At 33.4% G+C, this 15,864-nt stretch overlaps 1 protein-coding gene across 1 annotated transcript in view; it reads right to left on the bottom strand.

Annotated features, from left to right (window-relative positions):
- Window positions 1–15,864, bottom strand: part of IMMP2L (inner mitochondrial membrane peptidase subunit 2) — a 393,363-nt gene that overhangs the window by 222,257 nt on the left and 155,242 nt on the right. The gene's annotated exons all lie outside the window — the stretch shown is intronic.

The following is a 15,864-nucleotide window of genomic DNA, read 5'->3' as shown; positions in this document are numbered from 1 at the left end:
AAACACACTGATGCAAATTTGACCTGATTGTTGACGAGATCTTTGAGAGAAGGCAGAGGGGAAAGAGCAGTCAGAAATCTTATTGCATATATGGGAAAGAGTGGCTTGTGATGATTTTTGCTTTTCATACCATTAATGAGGTTTGAGACCTCTTTTTTGAAGTTCCTGTCCTCAAATCCACCATTTCCACAGCCAGAGGCAGTGTAGGTCAATGTGGTTATCTCAGAAAGATAAGGCTTTTGTGACTGTACAAGCCTAAGCCCCAGAGGCACTCTATGTCCATGTGGTTATCTTAGAAAATAAAGCTCATCACCACACAATTCTACAATCTATGCCTAACCAGACAGAATTGAGCCCTCAGGAATTAATGGACTTTCCTAAGTGGCATGAAAAGCATCTCTCAGCAGAAAGAAAATACTGCACTGGATCATTCTGTTCAAATTCCTTGCATTTAAGAATGCAATAAATAGTTTACAAGTAGTTCTAGAAGTATTCCTGGTATATTTAGAATTTATGCCTATAACACAGAAATGTAAACATCGAAAAAAGTGCTAAGGATTTTTGCAAAAGTTATGTTGCATTCAGAATCCAGACATCCTGAATCATATATGCTTTTTCCTGCTTTTCAAATTTGTTTGCAGGAATAAATCTGTTTTCACACAAAAAGCCATGCAAAATGAATTCCAAGTCTATTACTTGAAATTGTTCAGCTGTAAAGCATATTCTGGCTGGGATTCAATAAAGTTCATAAGCAACAGTTTATGAAAAGTGAGTCATTTACTTTGAAAGTACCTCCAACACAAAGTATTACACAGAGGTAACAGTAAACTCAGAATATCAAATAACAAATGTGAATTATTGTGTTTTTTCAGACTGGTTAGATGGGGAACAGTGTTGGAAAAAAACCTTGCAGTTAACTACTTAAATCAAGAACTGGTAAATGAAATCTAGTACATACGACAGCAAACTGCAGAAAGTAGGAAACATTGATAACCCCGAGAGACATGGAGCTTGGCCTAGAATTTGAAACCTTTCAGGTTATGTGTGAAAAACACTGAGCTCTCTTAACAGGTTGATGGCATTGTAAATGCTGGTTTCATTCATCTCTTTTAGGCCTAAAGGATTGAGAAGTCTAATTTTTACCACATGGGTCCCCAAACAGCCATTAGGAATAGAGCCTTAGTCTGAGTGGAAAAAAAAGCCCTCAAAGGACAAAGCAACCAATGTTTAATTTTCTTTTTTTTTTTTTTTAATGAGAAGTACTAGAAATCATTGTGTAGAGCAGAATTACAATTAAGTTAACATCAATTTGGTTTTACTTTGAACTCAAAGTAGGAAAAAAACCCCAACCCTTCTCTTTGCCCTCATCTTACTTACCCATCTGCCTCTGGCAGACAAAATCTGTTTGTACCTATTCCTTTCAGTATAATCAACAATTAAATGTAATATTATATATTTAAATTGTACTCAGAATACTAGCCAGGAAGGAAGAAGTTAATTTCTATAATTCCTAGTAATTCATTATTATTCCACAGCTATTTAGCAAACATAGGGTGCAGCTGAGAAGACCAAATTTAAAAAGTAAAAATATTAAAGAAAATCATAGTCATTCTGAATACTTTGAAATTTTTTTTTTACCAAATATATTTTCTCCTAAACTCTGAACCTGGCTGGCAGGAAGTATATGAGTATAATGAATGGCACATAGCAGCATCCCACAAATTAGGATGTGAACGGCTGGGAGACATGAATGGAGCTTCTTTAAGTTGAATTCCAGTCAATAAGTATTCTGAGTATTTTCCAGGCACAAAATTAAATGAGACCACAGTTAACCTCAGCTGGATTCTGACATATGCCCATACTGCAGAATACTCACTCTATCTGTATCCTCCTTTCCTGCAGGCAGACACTGAAATTTTATTTTTAACTCTACTGAAAAGGTTTACTTTATGAAGAAATATATGCAGTTTTGCAATGTGTGCCAGTGCCCCCATGAACACTGTCATATCGAACAGAAGTCACTGAAATCCAATGCTAATAATTTTGAATATTAAAATTAAGAAAGGGTATATAACAAAGACGATTATAGCAACTGTTGCTTTAGAAGTATGCTGCCTGATAGTCCCAAAGAATTACCTGTATTTGTCTGGTATAGTTTGTAACACTGGAAAATTCTTTCTATAACACAAAGAATGGAAGCCTAACACTTGTAAACATTAAAATATCAAACTAACATGGATTTTTCTAAGGATTTTTCTTCTCATGAAACAAATTCTGCTTCATGCTGCTTAGCTATTATTATTTTTCAAAGAGAAAGCAATTAAAACCATGGTGAAAAATTCATCAAGAGTGACTTTCATAACAAAAGTATTAGAGACTCAATAGCAGTAAGATAGAAACGAGCCTGTTCCAAAACAATCTGCCTAAACTAATTACCAAACTAATGAAGGCTAATTATTTCAAACCTTAATAAAAGCTTGAAAAATATGCTATTTCACAATTAAGCAAATGAACCAGAAAGATTTTTTTTAACTGGAATGTGCTGATTTATCTTTCCACTGGATTTCAAGGAACACATTTGTGTATAATCTTTATATATAAAGTACAATAAAATAAATCAAAACAAACCTTTCCATTCATCAAAAAGTTTGTTGTAAGTTTCTTTTACATTTATTACAAATTAAGAGAGAGAAATGTTGCCTCCTTCTCCTTAACAGTTCTAGAAATTGAATTCACATATAGGGAAGTATTTGGGTACATTATTAGAAGCATTTCTGTTGTAAAATAATAGAATTCATATTCTTTGACATAGGGGAAGTCTAATAGCAATTCCTGAAAGAATTAAAACACTGAAAATAGCTTGGAAGACCAGAAGGAAAAAAAAATGAAACTTATCAAGACTTCCTCATTTTACCATTTCCTTAGTTATTAGTTTGGTAGCTACATAGTATTAAAATGAGATTATTCAGCCTAAGAAAAAAAAAACTATGAATGCTTACCAGTAAAGCATAGCTAATAGTTAACATTTGTTTCACAAGCATCCAGCAGTTGCTATAACCAAAATATCCTTGGTACCATCTTATTTATTACATTATCATCCTGTATTGTCACGATAAGGAAAAGGATGCCTAATCCTTCTGAAGAAACATTCAGGTGTTTTACTAACTCTCAACAAAACAACAATTGACTTCAAAGCATGAGATCCCTTGACAAAAAAAAAAAGGGTTTGGTAAAAGATCAAGCTACTAATAACGTGTTCAAAAATTTTGGACCGGTGCAGGTCACTATATGGCAATGTTTGAAGGAATACCAAGCCTTGTCTTTCTTATCTTTATCAACATGTAATTGTAGTCTTCCATTTTTATTTCTTTCAAGCTAATTATAGGGGTTTGTAACTAAGTAACTATGTCTCCACCGGCAGTAGAAATTTCATCTTTCATTAAAACATTACTCTCGTGAATATCAGTTTTCTGTGTCCAGATGACTATAAACTACAAGGACATTAAAAAGGTTTGAGACATCCTGGCTTTGGAGAGAATATATCTCAATAAATCTTAAGTATTTTGTTCCAAGATAGGCTCCTAGCAACTACCAAAAAAATGTTAAAATTATTTTTTAAAGTGACCCTTTTTAAAGAAGCATTTGTAGAAAAAAGGCAACTAAACAGCGAAAATATTTATCTCTTAACAATTTACATTCAATTCTAATTTTTCACAGCAACCTGGGAATTATAATGAAACTAAAACCCAATTTTCGAGCCAAACATTTTTATGGCCTTTAGGGTATTTTCCTTACTGCTTGAAATGCAAGTCCTAAAAGCCTGCTCCTGAAGGACTGCCAAACAAAGCTATTCCACCTCATAACTACATGACTTTCTACTCATTACTTCTATAACTTTCAAATGCTATTTCATCTTCCCTGGATGTTGCTCACATTATTGCTCATGAATACCAAGAGACAGAAAAAACATTCTGTCACCTTCAAGGGAGTTTTTTCAGGACTTTTCAAGTTCTCAGCTATTCAGATGTGATGCTTTGCCTATTCATTTAATCACAGAATAATCTCAACCTTTAACCAACTGAAAATTACTGGATGGCACCAGAGATTCAGAAGTGACATATCAGAACTACATCAGGATCATTCTCCACAATGAGAAGAGGAAAGTGAACCTGATTGGTTAAGGCTTGAAAAATACAGGAATTAGAAGACTCAGTGTTCCACACTCCATTTTCCAAATCTGGATTTACTTTAAAAATTTCCATTTCCCACATACAATAGGATACAATGATAAGGACAGTTTAAAGCATACTTAAACAAACCTAAGGACCGCTATGGATTCTGATCTTCAAAAATCCTTTCCATGGTTTGTTTTCTTTGTATTAGGAATGATAAAGGCAGCTTAAGGTGACATTTCCTAGCTCATTAACAGAGGACACAAAGTCATTTGCAAGGAGACAGACAGGTGGTTTATAACTTCCATCATTACAATATCAAACAAGGTGAAAACTATTGCCAGAAGGAAGAATAATTACACTACAAGAGAACTTAAACTATATATTTAGTTCACATGTATAAGAACTGGTGGAACAAAGACACACACCAAAGCTGAATTATCCTCATTTACCTGTTTATATTATGATTAACCATATTAATCCTTAATTCCCTTTTATTGGTATTGGTGTGTGTACTGCATCAGCTAACTCCATCAAGTGAATTATCTTCGGATAATAATCTACCTGTTAGGCACTGCTGCAACATAGAAGACCTATTATATATTTTTAGAGAAACACCTCAGCATCTTAATCTCTTTTTTTAGATGGTCAATCAAATGCTATAGGGATGCTGTCTGCCTAGTTTTAACATACTAGGTAATGAAGGATGTGTTAAAAAGTCAATACACCCTTCCAAATATCAGTGTCCGCTGCTTTAAACTCTTCCATGGTATATGCATATTTTTCTTCACAACTATAGCAACAAATATAGTTTTAAATACTGCAGATTGCATGTAGGATTTAAAAAAAAAAAACATACCTAAGTCATCACTTTCAGCATGTATCTAGGGATTTTCTATGCATTTAAACACTTTACCTGGGACACTTAAGTATGCTTCCATTATGTTTGCTCACCTGTTTTCTATATATATACTCCTGATTATTTTCCATATGTGGCAGTATGTATTCTCAATTAGTTCCAGTTAGTTTCCATACATACTCTTAGTTAACTGGGGAGAACCATTTATTAATTCAACAGACCACCAGGAATTAATCCTCATATGGCCCCTCAAAGTTGACATATTATTATAGAATTATGATGCACATACAGGGAGAAAAACAACTGCATGTTTATTGAATAAATACAACTACTCCTTATCTAGTTGTAAATTATTTGTCACTGTACTAAATGTTTGTACAAAGAACTAACAACTCTCCTCTGCTGTCAACAAATCTAAAACTGTTTTATAGAGTAAGCAACCTTCATTTTCCTAGTTTCTTTCAGAAATTTTATTGTAATTTTCCTCAAACCAACTGATTCTGCCCTAATGCCAATTTGTTGTATTGAACCTCAGTGACCAGCACCATATACAGCCTTTCATGAGGGTTCTTACCTGTAACCAATAAGCTAACATGATTTTTGGCATCTGCTGGGCTCATAATTTTTGTTTCACAGGCATTCTGGTGCCAGTGGTCCCCCTATGAGTAAGGAAGCATGCTGTGTCTATCTCCTTCATTCTGTAACTTCCAGCTTTGCATCAGGAATTACTACTAGACCCTGAAAGCATAACTTATCATTTTACATTGTTGAAATATCACACTATTGCATGATCTATCTTTACTTATTCAAGTTGTTTTATTGCTGAAAGAGACAACCATGCTATTTTCTGAAAGCATGAAGGCTCAAGTCAGGCTTAAAAAAATGTCTTAGAATAAAAATGCAGATTGCTTTGGCATAACATCATTACAAAATTATGCCCAATCCATCTTTGGAAGGACAAACTGGAAGGACAGTTTGAAATGGTTTATCTGTCCCATCCCACTTTAATATGTGTGATAAAAAAAGCTGTTCCATAATCACCACTAATAGCATCTTTTCAGCATCTTAATTCAAACTTGCCTTTTCTTCAGTCTGAAGAGCAACATTTCTATAGCAAGAGGCATTTCATTGCACAAATACATCTCTGAATCTCCATCATTCTGATCATAATGTGCGAGGTAGTGTTCTTACATGTCTCTGTATAAGCACCTACAGCAGATATGTCTATCCAAAGCTTTGGAATCATAAGTAGGAATCACAACAAAATGCAAGAGAAATTATGCATGCCAAGGAAAAACTAATGCAAACTTTTGATTGCAGTGACTGCAATCTGGTTGATTGGCATGAATTCTTGAACAATAAATACTGGTCAAAATTCTTTGGAAGGTCAGAATGTCAGACTTTGTGCTGATGTCAAATTTGGCGTCCAAAATTTAGAAAAGTGATGCAAAGATGATAGATTCTGTAAAGCTAAGAAACAAATACAAAATCAAAATGTGACTATATCAGTGTTTCATAATTGAAGTTTCATAATTGAAATAATCCTGTTCAATTCTAATGAGCCAAATCATCTAACTCTAAGGAATTGAGTCAATCTTTCATTTCAGACAAAATTTAAAAGAATATTTTAAAACAACAATAAAACACTAGAAGAGTTATACACTGGGAAATAATGGAGTGGGATCAGTGGGTATTGTATCTATACATTCTGAAAAGGTTTATCTAAACTTTCAATTTTGAAAGGAAATTAAAAACACTTGAAAGAGGATTCAGTTAATGTTCCAGGAACTATAAGATTATTTTGCTGTAGTGACACACACAGTAGAAGGAATATGATACTTAACTGTAAGTACTGCTGTTTATCTATATTGTATTTGTCATCTTTCTTCTGGTCTTATTTTAAAAAGTAAATCTTGAGAAGATTATATCACTATTTTAATGTATGTATTTCAGGGGAAATAAGAAGTGAATCATGGTAAACATATAGTGTGGATTACAGCAAACAAATGGGTGATAAAAGCCAAAAAACCCTATAATTTTAGGTCTAAATATAACATTAGTTTTGAGAATCACATAAAAACCACCATAACATGTAATATTATTAGTGACATGCTCAGTTGAGCAAAAACTGTAATTAAAACTAGATACAAACCCAAATACTTTCTGCAATCAAACCAGTATATGACAGTATCTCTATGAGTTTGTAATTTATGAGTATGCCTAAATTACTCCAATTGTTAAAAAGCCCAGCAGAAAAAGATCTTTTATTTTCTGATCTTTACAATAATATTTTGGTTTATGAATTGTCAGTCCTTGCATCCTGAAGTATTATTTTTCATCAGTTCATTTCTCTACACTGCCTCAAGCAAAAAAAAATTACAAAAAAATATTTTTTAAATTGTCTATTTTTGTTGCACAATACATTGCGAACCTGCTTCTCCAGGTGGCTCCAAATGGAAGTAATCACCCAATATAGTCACAATTATAAAAAAAGGCAAGTCGGTGTAATTGGGTAGGAATATTCATGACATAATAAAATCTCATCCACTACTGGCACCTCAAAAATAAACCACTTTTTGTTTTTTACTTTCTGCTTACGATAATGATAAGCAATAAATGTTTTCCCTTCATGTATCTCAAACCAAATTTCATGTAATATGTTCTAAGTATATACATCAATTGCTGGCTGTCATTGTAGCAGGATGTTGCTGATATAAGTGCATTCATTAACGTCATTTATATCTTTGGATTATTATAGTTGATACTCAATACAATGCACACTGGACATAACTTTTTATAGATTATTATAATAGCATTTACCTTGATGTGATCATGTCCCAAACAAACCATAAATATACCAATAAACTAAAAGCTGAATTCACTAAATATTCAGAGGCTGCCATTAAAGACCAACAATTTAAAGTAATTTAGGTCTTCCAAGCCTAAATTTCTGTTACTGACAAATTATAAAATAGAAATTGTAACTCCTAAAGTTATCTTTTTTATTATGCTAGTTTTATTACAGTGACCTTTTTCCCCATGATAAAAAAAAAAAAAAATTGAAAAAGAGAGACAAATTAATTGCTACGGAAAATATCATGTGGTAAGTATAGCCACTACCTGTTTCTGTCTTTATTACAGGTATCTGAACACACATATTTCTATGGTATAGGCATATTTAATATTTACATTTTAAGAGCCCCAGAGGAAAAAACATATGTAGATTTTGCCAGTAGCTTTGCTGGATTTTGGCTGGGCTTATTTACTAGTCAAATGTACTACAGATTTGCAGAATCTGTATGGTAGCTTTCTAGCAAATCAAGCCAAAACTGGTCCGAAATCTTTAGTTCTGGCCATCTGCTAGAAGCATCTGGTAGCTGGGTACATGCACCCACATCCAGAACGTGACTGCTCTCTTGCCAACTATGTGCCTAGGTAACTGCCAATATGTGCTTCTCCACTGCTAACATGACAACTGTCAGAAAGAAGCTGAACATGTACGAATAAATCTAAATTAACATTTTACTTTCCTAAGTTACAGCCATCATTTTTGTACAAAATTGCTTAATAATGGCAGCAATAAAGTCACACAGTGAAATCTGTCTAAGGCTAAGAACTACAAAAAGGATACCAAGGATCTAAGTATTTTGAAGAGTTATTGGTAACATTTTGGTCTATTTTCTCTGATAACTAGAAAATATAATGTAATTCTAGCAATGTGTTACATCTCTATATAAAAACATCAGAATTACACATGCAATATCTGATTCAGGAGGAAGAAATAAAATAAACATCAGTTTGGGTTCTTTTTAAAGTTTCTTTTTCTTCATCCAAGTACATAAAATTATATATAGTTTAATGGACACACATTGAATATATTGCAAGAGCATTTGGAAAGCCACATTAAAAATTAGAAAATAAATTACAAGTTAAAAATGGTAAAGAAATGTGTAGCTTCCATTGAAATTCATTCTCTTGTCATATAATCTTCTAAAATCTCTTCTCACTAAAAAAAGATAAAAATTATTTTGTGCACTTTATATTAAGAGAAGCAAAAAACAGGTAACTAATTACTGAAATGATTAATTCCTTTGTGAGATCAAAGTAACTCTTCTTCATCTTTTGCTGTGACATTTGTGAAAAGGAAAGATGTATTCAATGGCTAGGTAGTGTATGATTAAAAGTTAAAAGCACATGAGAGACAGAACAATAGAAGGAAGATCTAAAATCAAAGACTAGAAAAGTAATGCAGGATCATGACAGTAAACTACTAGACTACAGCCAAAGGAGAAGAATAAACCCAGGGATATTCAGAAACTGCCACAGTGACTTTTTTCTCTTACCTGTCTGAATCATCAGTTGTCCCTTGCCTTGCATTTAATTTTAAGCTCCGTGGAGTAAAGATCACGGTTTTGTTCAGCAGCAAGTGAACACACAAGGTGATAGGGTCCTGACCCACTGCTTTAGCTCCAATACACAGTGATGCTGCTGACACTATATTAATAATGGTAACAAAAATACTATTTCTATTAAGCTTTTTGATTTTGGTTGACAAACATCTTAATACAGGTACTCCCAAAGTTGTCTGCCAGCCCATGGTCAGTGACAGTAATCCCATTTAAAATAGGCTAGTAAACATCGTAACATTTTTCCATCCTCCATTTTTAAAAAAATGTTTTTCTAAATGTTCATTTCTATCCATTGAAAAGTTATTCCAGAATAGCATATACAATAAATTAATATATATACATACTACTTTAAATTCCATTTATTTTTTTGCTTTTATCACATCTACTTTGAATACTCTATTTTCTAAGCTGTGAGACTTAAGAGATTGCAATGGTTTTCAAAATACTGGAATGTAATTTTTGATTGATACAAGAATGAGAGCTATAGTAAGATCGTAATTTATTGTATGTGGTAATAATTCCTCTGATATCTGCTAAACTCCATTAAGAGACAGTGAACAAGAACAGTAGAATAGTAAGCCAGACACAATTAGTGAGAAAGGTTAAATCTCATGTAAATGTAGCTGATCATAATGTTTTTCTGACTCTATCTGTATTTGTAGGTTAATATAACTTCTTACCACACAATGTCCATTGATATAAAAATTGTAATGATTTATAAGACCTTGGCATTCTTGCAATGGTCTAAAGTATGACAACGTGTCCAACTTTACATACACATATTAAACATTCCAAGACTGTGGCTTTCCCTCAGGCAAACTTACTCCACTTAAGGAGAAAAATTAAAAGGAGGTGTAACTAGCACAAAAAATAAATATAAACACATATGCTGAAATAGTTATTCAGATAATTCCAATTGCTTCTAGGGCTGAATACCAGTTTTGCCATTTCTTTTACATCTCGCACATAAGGCTATTCAGGGCCAGCCTGAAGTTCTAAAAATCAATCATTAGAAAAAAAGGAAAGTGGATTTCCAAAATTAGTCAAGGTTCCAATAGAGAGTCCCTACCCAAATTTTTCACAAATGTCCTGATATTTCAGGTACTCACTTTTGGGATTTTCAACCTAAGACATTTGACACTTTCAGCTGCCCAAGTCAAACACCTCAGAAACACAAAATTTCTAGAAAATCCTAATTTGTCTTTCAGTGTTAGCCTATATCTTAGCTACATGTAGGAATATAAAATATTAAGAGTGTATTTCAGTGAACTATTAATTTTTATTGGTAAAGAGCAACAGAATGAAATGCTTTGCTCCAGAGAGTGGAATGAAGGCAAAATTGCATAGGCTAACAGAAGTGCTTTCCACTTTTACAGTGCCTGTATAATTTTCAGGAATCCTCTCAGATCAGCTAGTATAGCTTACTTCTATAATTATTATTTCAAGACCAATTGTGTTATGAAAATCTATTATATCGCTTATATTAACTTTTTGTGCTTTAATGAAATATGTCAAATATAGAAGAGTTGCATATTTTTATTAATTGTAGTGTAATAAAAAAATTGCCCAAGAAAGCAACTTTTTTGGTTTTTTTACCATGAAACAAACAAGGAAAAAATGTCTTATTAAGTTATCAGAAAGAAGTTCAAACTTCAGTCTATATATCTCCATAACCAACATTTAGAAAATCAGAAAAAAACCCTAAGTGACCTAAGTAAAATCAAGTAAGTTATGGCATGTTTCACACCCAATTTTTGGTTAATGACATTTCCAGATTTCTGTCCATAGAACTGCTCAAAGTAGATATAATGACAAGAATTGAGAACCTCTCTTTCAGTTGACGTGTTTGAAAGGTAGCTTTGTACCAACAGCTGTGTTTCCAAAATGCTTGCCACTTCTAAATTGGTCCTTGTGAAGTGCACTGTTTGCCTTATTGCCAGCAGGGCACATTGCACTGTAACTGCTGCATTTTTAGTTTTTATCACTGTCTCTCTAACTGCTGAAGTGGAAAAGAACGATTGCCAAAACCTGACGTGTTTCTTTTCCTTTCTGCCCACTCTGACTTGGTTCTTAGCTGTTTGTTGCTCCAGTGATGAGAAATGTTGCTCAGTTTATTCATTCACTGAATGTCTTTTCCAGCTCAAATAATGGTGACACCCTCTTGCAAATCAAGTCTCCAGCTGTCAAAATCCATAAATAAAAGAAAACTAATTAAGACATAAGAAATAATTAGGTAGTAAAAAGTCACACACATCAGGGTACATTTTCCTAAAAGTGAGAGATACTACCTTAAAAGCAAGAGACACACCAGATTTAGTAAGACACCAAGTATGGGTGACAGCAGGGATGGACTTCCAGAAAAGAACAGATAATCACTGCACAAAGATGTAAGCAGTTTTAGTACATAAGTTCTAGTACCTGAAAGCAAGAACAAAAATCCTGAAGCACTAATAAGGAATACTAATTTATTAGATATAAAATATTTAACCTTTTTATTTGCAGACATTAGGAAGCAAACCATACTATTTCATCTGGGTGAGGAAATACAAATACAATCAGAGTGCACACAAAGATTTATAAATGCAGCAGGGTAAAGAATTATATCAAAGACTCCAAACCTATGATGGACAGTTCTTCCTGCTGCTTGTGCAGAAGCATTTATCCCACACCTCAGCTTACTGGTGATAATCTGCTGTGGAGCCTTACCTGTGCAAGCTTCTCTACTGTGAGGAAGTTCTAAGAATAGTAGAAGTTTTAAGAATTGATTAGAATATCACATCAATAATCTTGAGAGGTCACCAAAATCCACTAACAAAGAGTTAATGGTGACATACTTGCATTAATTGAAAGAACTTCTTTTTCAAAGCAAGAAAGAAAATGCTTTCTTGGCACATAAACCTATATATATGTAAACCTCAGTTACTTTAAATACTACTCAAAGAAACAGAACAAAAAAATTTCAGGGTCTCTGTGTCATTCTTATATTAGTACCTTCAAAACACAAAACTTTCACATAAAACTCTAGATGGTACAAAGCACTCAGCTTTAAAGCACCAGAACACATTAAAAATCTTGAAAATCACTGCTAATAAGACCATTTACATTCAAATTTTATACACTATTTACTATTAATGGTACATTAATGAAGAAAAGGAATCAATGCATTCCAGAAGTTGAAAGTAACACAAAGTTTTTGTTTGGTTGGTTGTTTTTTTTTCTCAGTAAAAACACTTATCTCTGTGATACCACAGTTTTCAAGGAAACTGAACTTTGGGTACAGTTTATGCTGCTGAGTGCAATTTACATGAGGTTTGTTTTGTTACAGTAAATGACAGCTCACTTTATCACTTCAAAATTATTTGAAGACATCTCCAGATTGGAAATTAGCTACATACACACAGACACACTCACATAATCAGTGCAACCAGTTAAACTTGATTCTAGGCTTTGATCACTTCAGGTGGGATGGAAAACTTACATCAGCAATCCATGTTTTCTCATATTCTTAGTCAAGATGTATACTGGAGTCGCACTATAATACTGTTATAAACAAAAGAGTTTAAAAAATGTCACTCAAAGCATGACTCTGTCATGCAAAGAGTACTACAGTCATATGGTTTAGTTTTAGGTTGTCCTGCCAGATGCAGGTGATGGGTCCCTTCCAACTTCCAATATTCTATTCTATGATTGTATGATCTCATAAGGCAGCATGGATGTCCGTTCTGCTCCAGAAACATTATGTTATTACACATCTTAAATGACATTTAAAACCAAATAATTTTTATATAAAAGAATACATAGATATGCCACTTTTTAAAACAAAAAATCATTCTCAGTTGAAACAGTGTATTTTGGAATGATAGCTGCAGGCTGGAAGTGTCAAAATTATTCTACAATCTGTTATTCAAGCTACTCAACCTCAGTGAATATTTTACACAAGACAGAAGCCCTTTAACCAAAGAAGTAAGGATGATTTATGCTAGAGCACCATATGAGCTTGAGCTGGTGACTTATCAGCTAAAGCATTCACCAGAAATAGAAAGCACATCAGATTAAATCATAATGAAGCAGAATTTCAACCTGGATCTCAGCTCTTCTTTTTTCTGCTGCCTTTTGCAGAAAGCTTATCTGATATGTATGACATGGAAATATCCACTGGTGCCCTTACTTCTGGTTTGAGACTCCCATAGAAACAAGAATATAAAATCAGGAGTATAAATTCAAATACCAGAGTATGTTGGCGCAAAAGTATATAAAAATGTAGTTTATGTACACTAAATGGTACAGCCTCTCAGGTGCCTGGGACACACATGAAAACTCCATCTTGGCCCATATTTGATGTTTCACAGTGGCCAATAGCAAATTTCCAGGGAGGGACAGAAAACCAGGTCAGCTGTATTGTTACACTTCTCCAGAATGCTTTCACAAGTCCCTCTACTGAGCAGAAGTCCCTGAGCATCATAGTGGGATCAGAAGGTTGAGATAAGGTATCTGTTGTAGCAGTCTGTTGAATCTCAATTAATTTACAATTCAGGTGAGATTTTCAATGATCTTTCAATTATTTGAGGTATACATTCTGTATTTATCGTGCTAAAATTCCATCATTAATATACGATCCAATTGAGAATACAATAGTCAGTACGAAATGTACTTCAAGAATATGTATTAAGAACATGACAAAAAAATTCTCCCCCACGTAGCCATCCTCTTTTCCCCTTACACAATTACATCTGTGCATTTGGCATAGAATGATTTCTACTAAGACCTTTGGAAAATGTGACAGCACTCCACGTAGGGGTATCACCTTGCCCCCGGTAGCAAACTTCAGAGCAAGTTGCAGGCATTAACTTTTCAACACAAACCTTTATTTTTCTGCAATCCTCAAGTTCATCTCATTTCCCAGAACAAAGAAACAGACTATATTTTACCATTTCAGTCAGTATGCCTTAGTATTTTAGTATAAACTGGGCCATGTGCATAAAAACATACTATTGATCCTCAAAACAGCAGAATGTTTTCTGTATGTTTATCTCACACATTGTCTGTTCATTCTATTAATAAACTTACATGTTAAAATAAAATATTAAATGTCCTTAAATGCACATAGCACAAAGAACAGCCTCAAAGACTTGCCAAATGTACTTCAAATTGGCCCAATGCTCCTATTACTTTACACAGTCCAACACCTTTCTTCTGAACTGTTACAGAATGCATAAGTGGTCACTAAGCCAAATCCTCCTGGGCCTGGAAAGGACACCTAAAATCCAAACGGTTGACACTTAACTTTTGCAATTCTGTCTTATCTATATCAGCAACCCTTTCAAAATTATTTATCAATGTCAATTAAACACTGTTCTTACGGTTTGTCAAACAATGTCAATGTGAATTTTAACACTAAAGGCAAGTGGAGAAAGGTCATAAATGTGTATTGCACAACAGTCTTCAGAAACAAAGTCTGGATGAAATTAAGTGTAAAGTCTGTATTCTGAAGTAAATTAAGCTGTGAATGTATACTACTTTATATAAGAAAACACAGAAGCTTTTGTGTTGTGTCACTGGAACAAAATGTACACTCAAAGGTAGATTTATTTTACTCCACAAAAGGAAAGTACATATCTAAAACCTGGGAAGCACACATGTGATGTCACAAGTTGCATTGATGCCACAAGGTTTCAATCCTTACTATAATTTAGGACCTGAAGTCAGTCTACAAACTTTACACTCTTGCAGAACTACAGAGCAAAGAAGTAATTGCTAGTGTAATTTTTTTTTTTATCATTCTGTAGACACTTTTGCTAATATTCCTTGCAACTGAGGTTATTGAAGCCAGAATAAGAAAGTCAATGATGAGCTTGAATTTGTCAAGATTACAAGCTATTTATTATAAGGTACATATTTCTTTCTAAATAGCACTTTATAGAAAAGGAAAAAAGTTTTCTTTCTAAACAGTAGTGACAAAAAGTATTAAAAATTATAAAACCTGTGAATTTTCAATTTCATATATTTCTATATAAATATCTTAGAGGCTTTCCTAAGAATGTCATTAGGAATGTGTATTAATTCAACCATTCCATTTCCCTTTGATTACACATAAATTATATTCTTTATAGTTAGAAACTTTATGCAAAAAAAGTCAAATATTCATGCTCCATAGAATTTCTTTTAGTGTTTACATTTTCAAAGCCAACAGAAATTATTCTGCTTCCAGTGATAACTGAAAGAGAAAAGAAAATATTTTAAAGGAGGATAAAATATGTAGAAAAATCTCACTGATATATTTTACTTTATACTCTGTGGATCTTCATCTTTCTGTAGAACAGTGCTCCACTGAATGTATGACAAGCTAAAAGTCTAAAGACATATTACCGTATTAACTTAATTTATGCTATCTGGATACCACTACAATACTCCAGACACCACAGTC

This window comes from Cinclus cinclus, chromosome 4 (genome assembly GCF_963662255.1).
Source record: "Cinclus cinclus chromosome 4, bCinCin1.1, whole genome shotgun sequence".
NCBI lineage: Eukaryota > Metazoa > Chordata > Aves > Passeriformes > Cinclidae > Cinclus > Cinclus cinclus.
The sequence above is the reverse complement of the archived record's forward strand: the minus strand, read 5'-3'. Positions and strand labels throughout refer to the sequence as shown.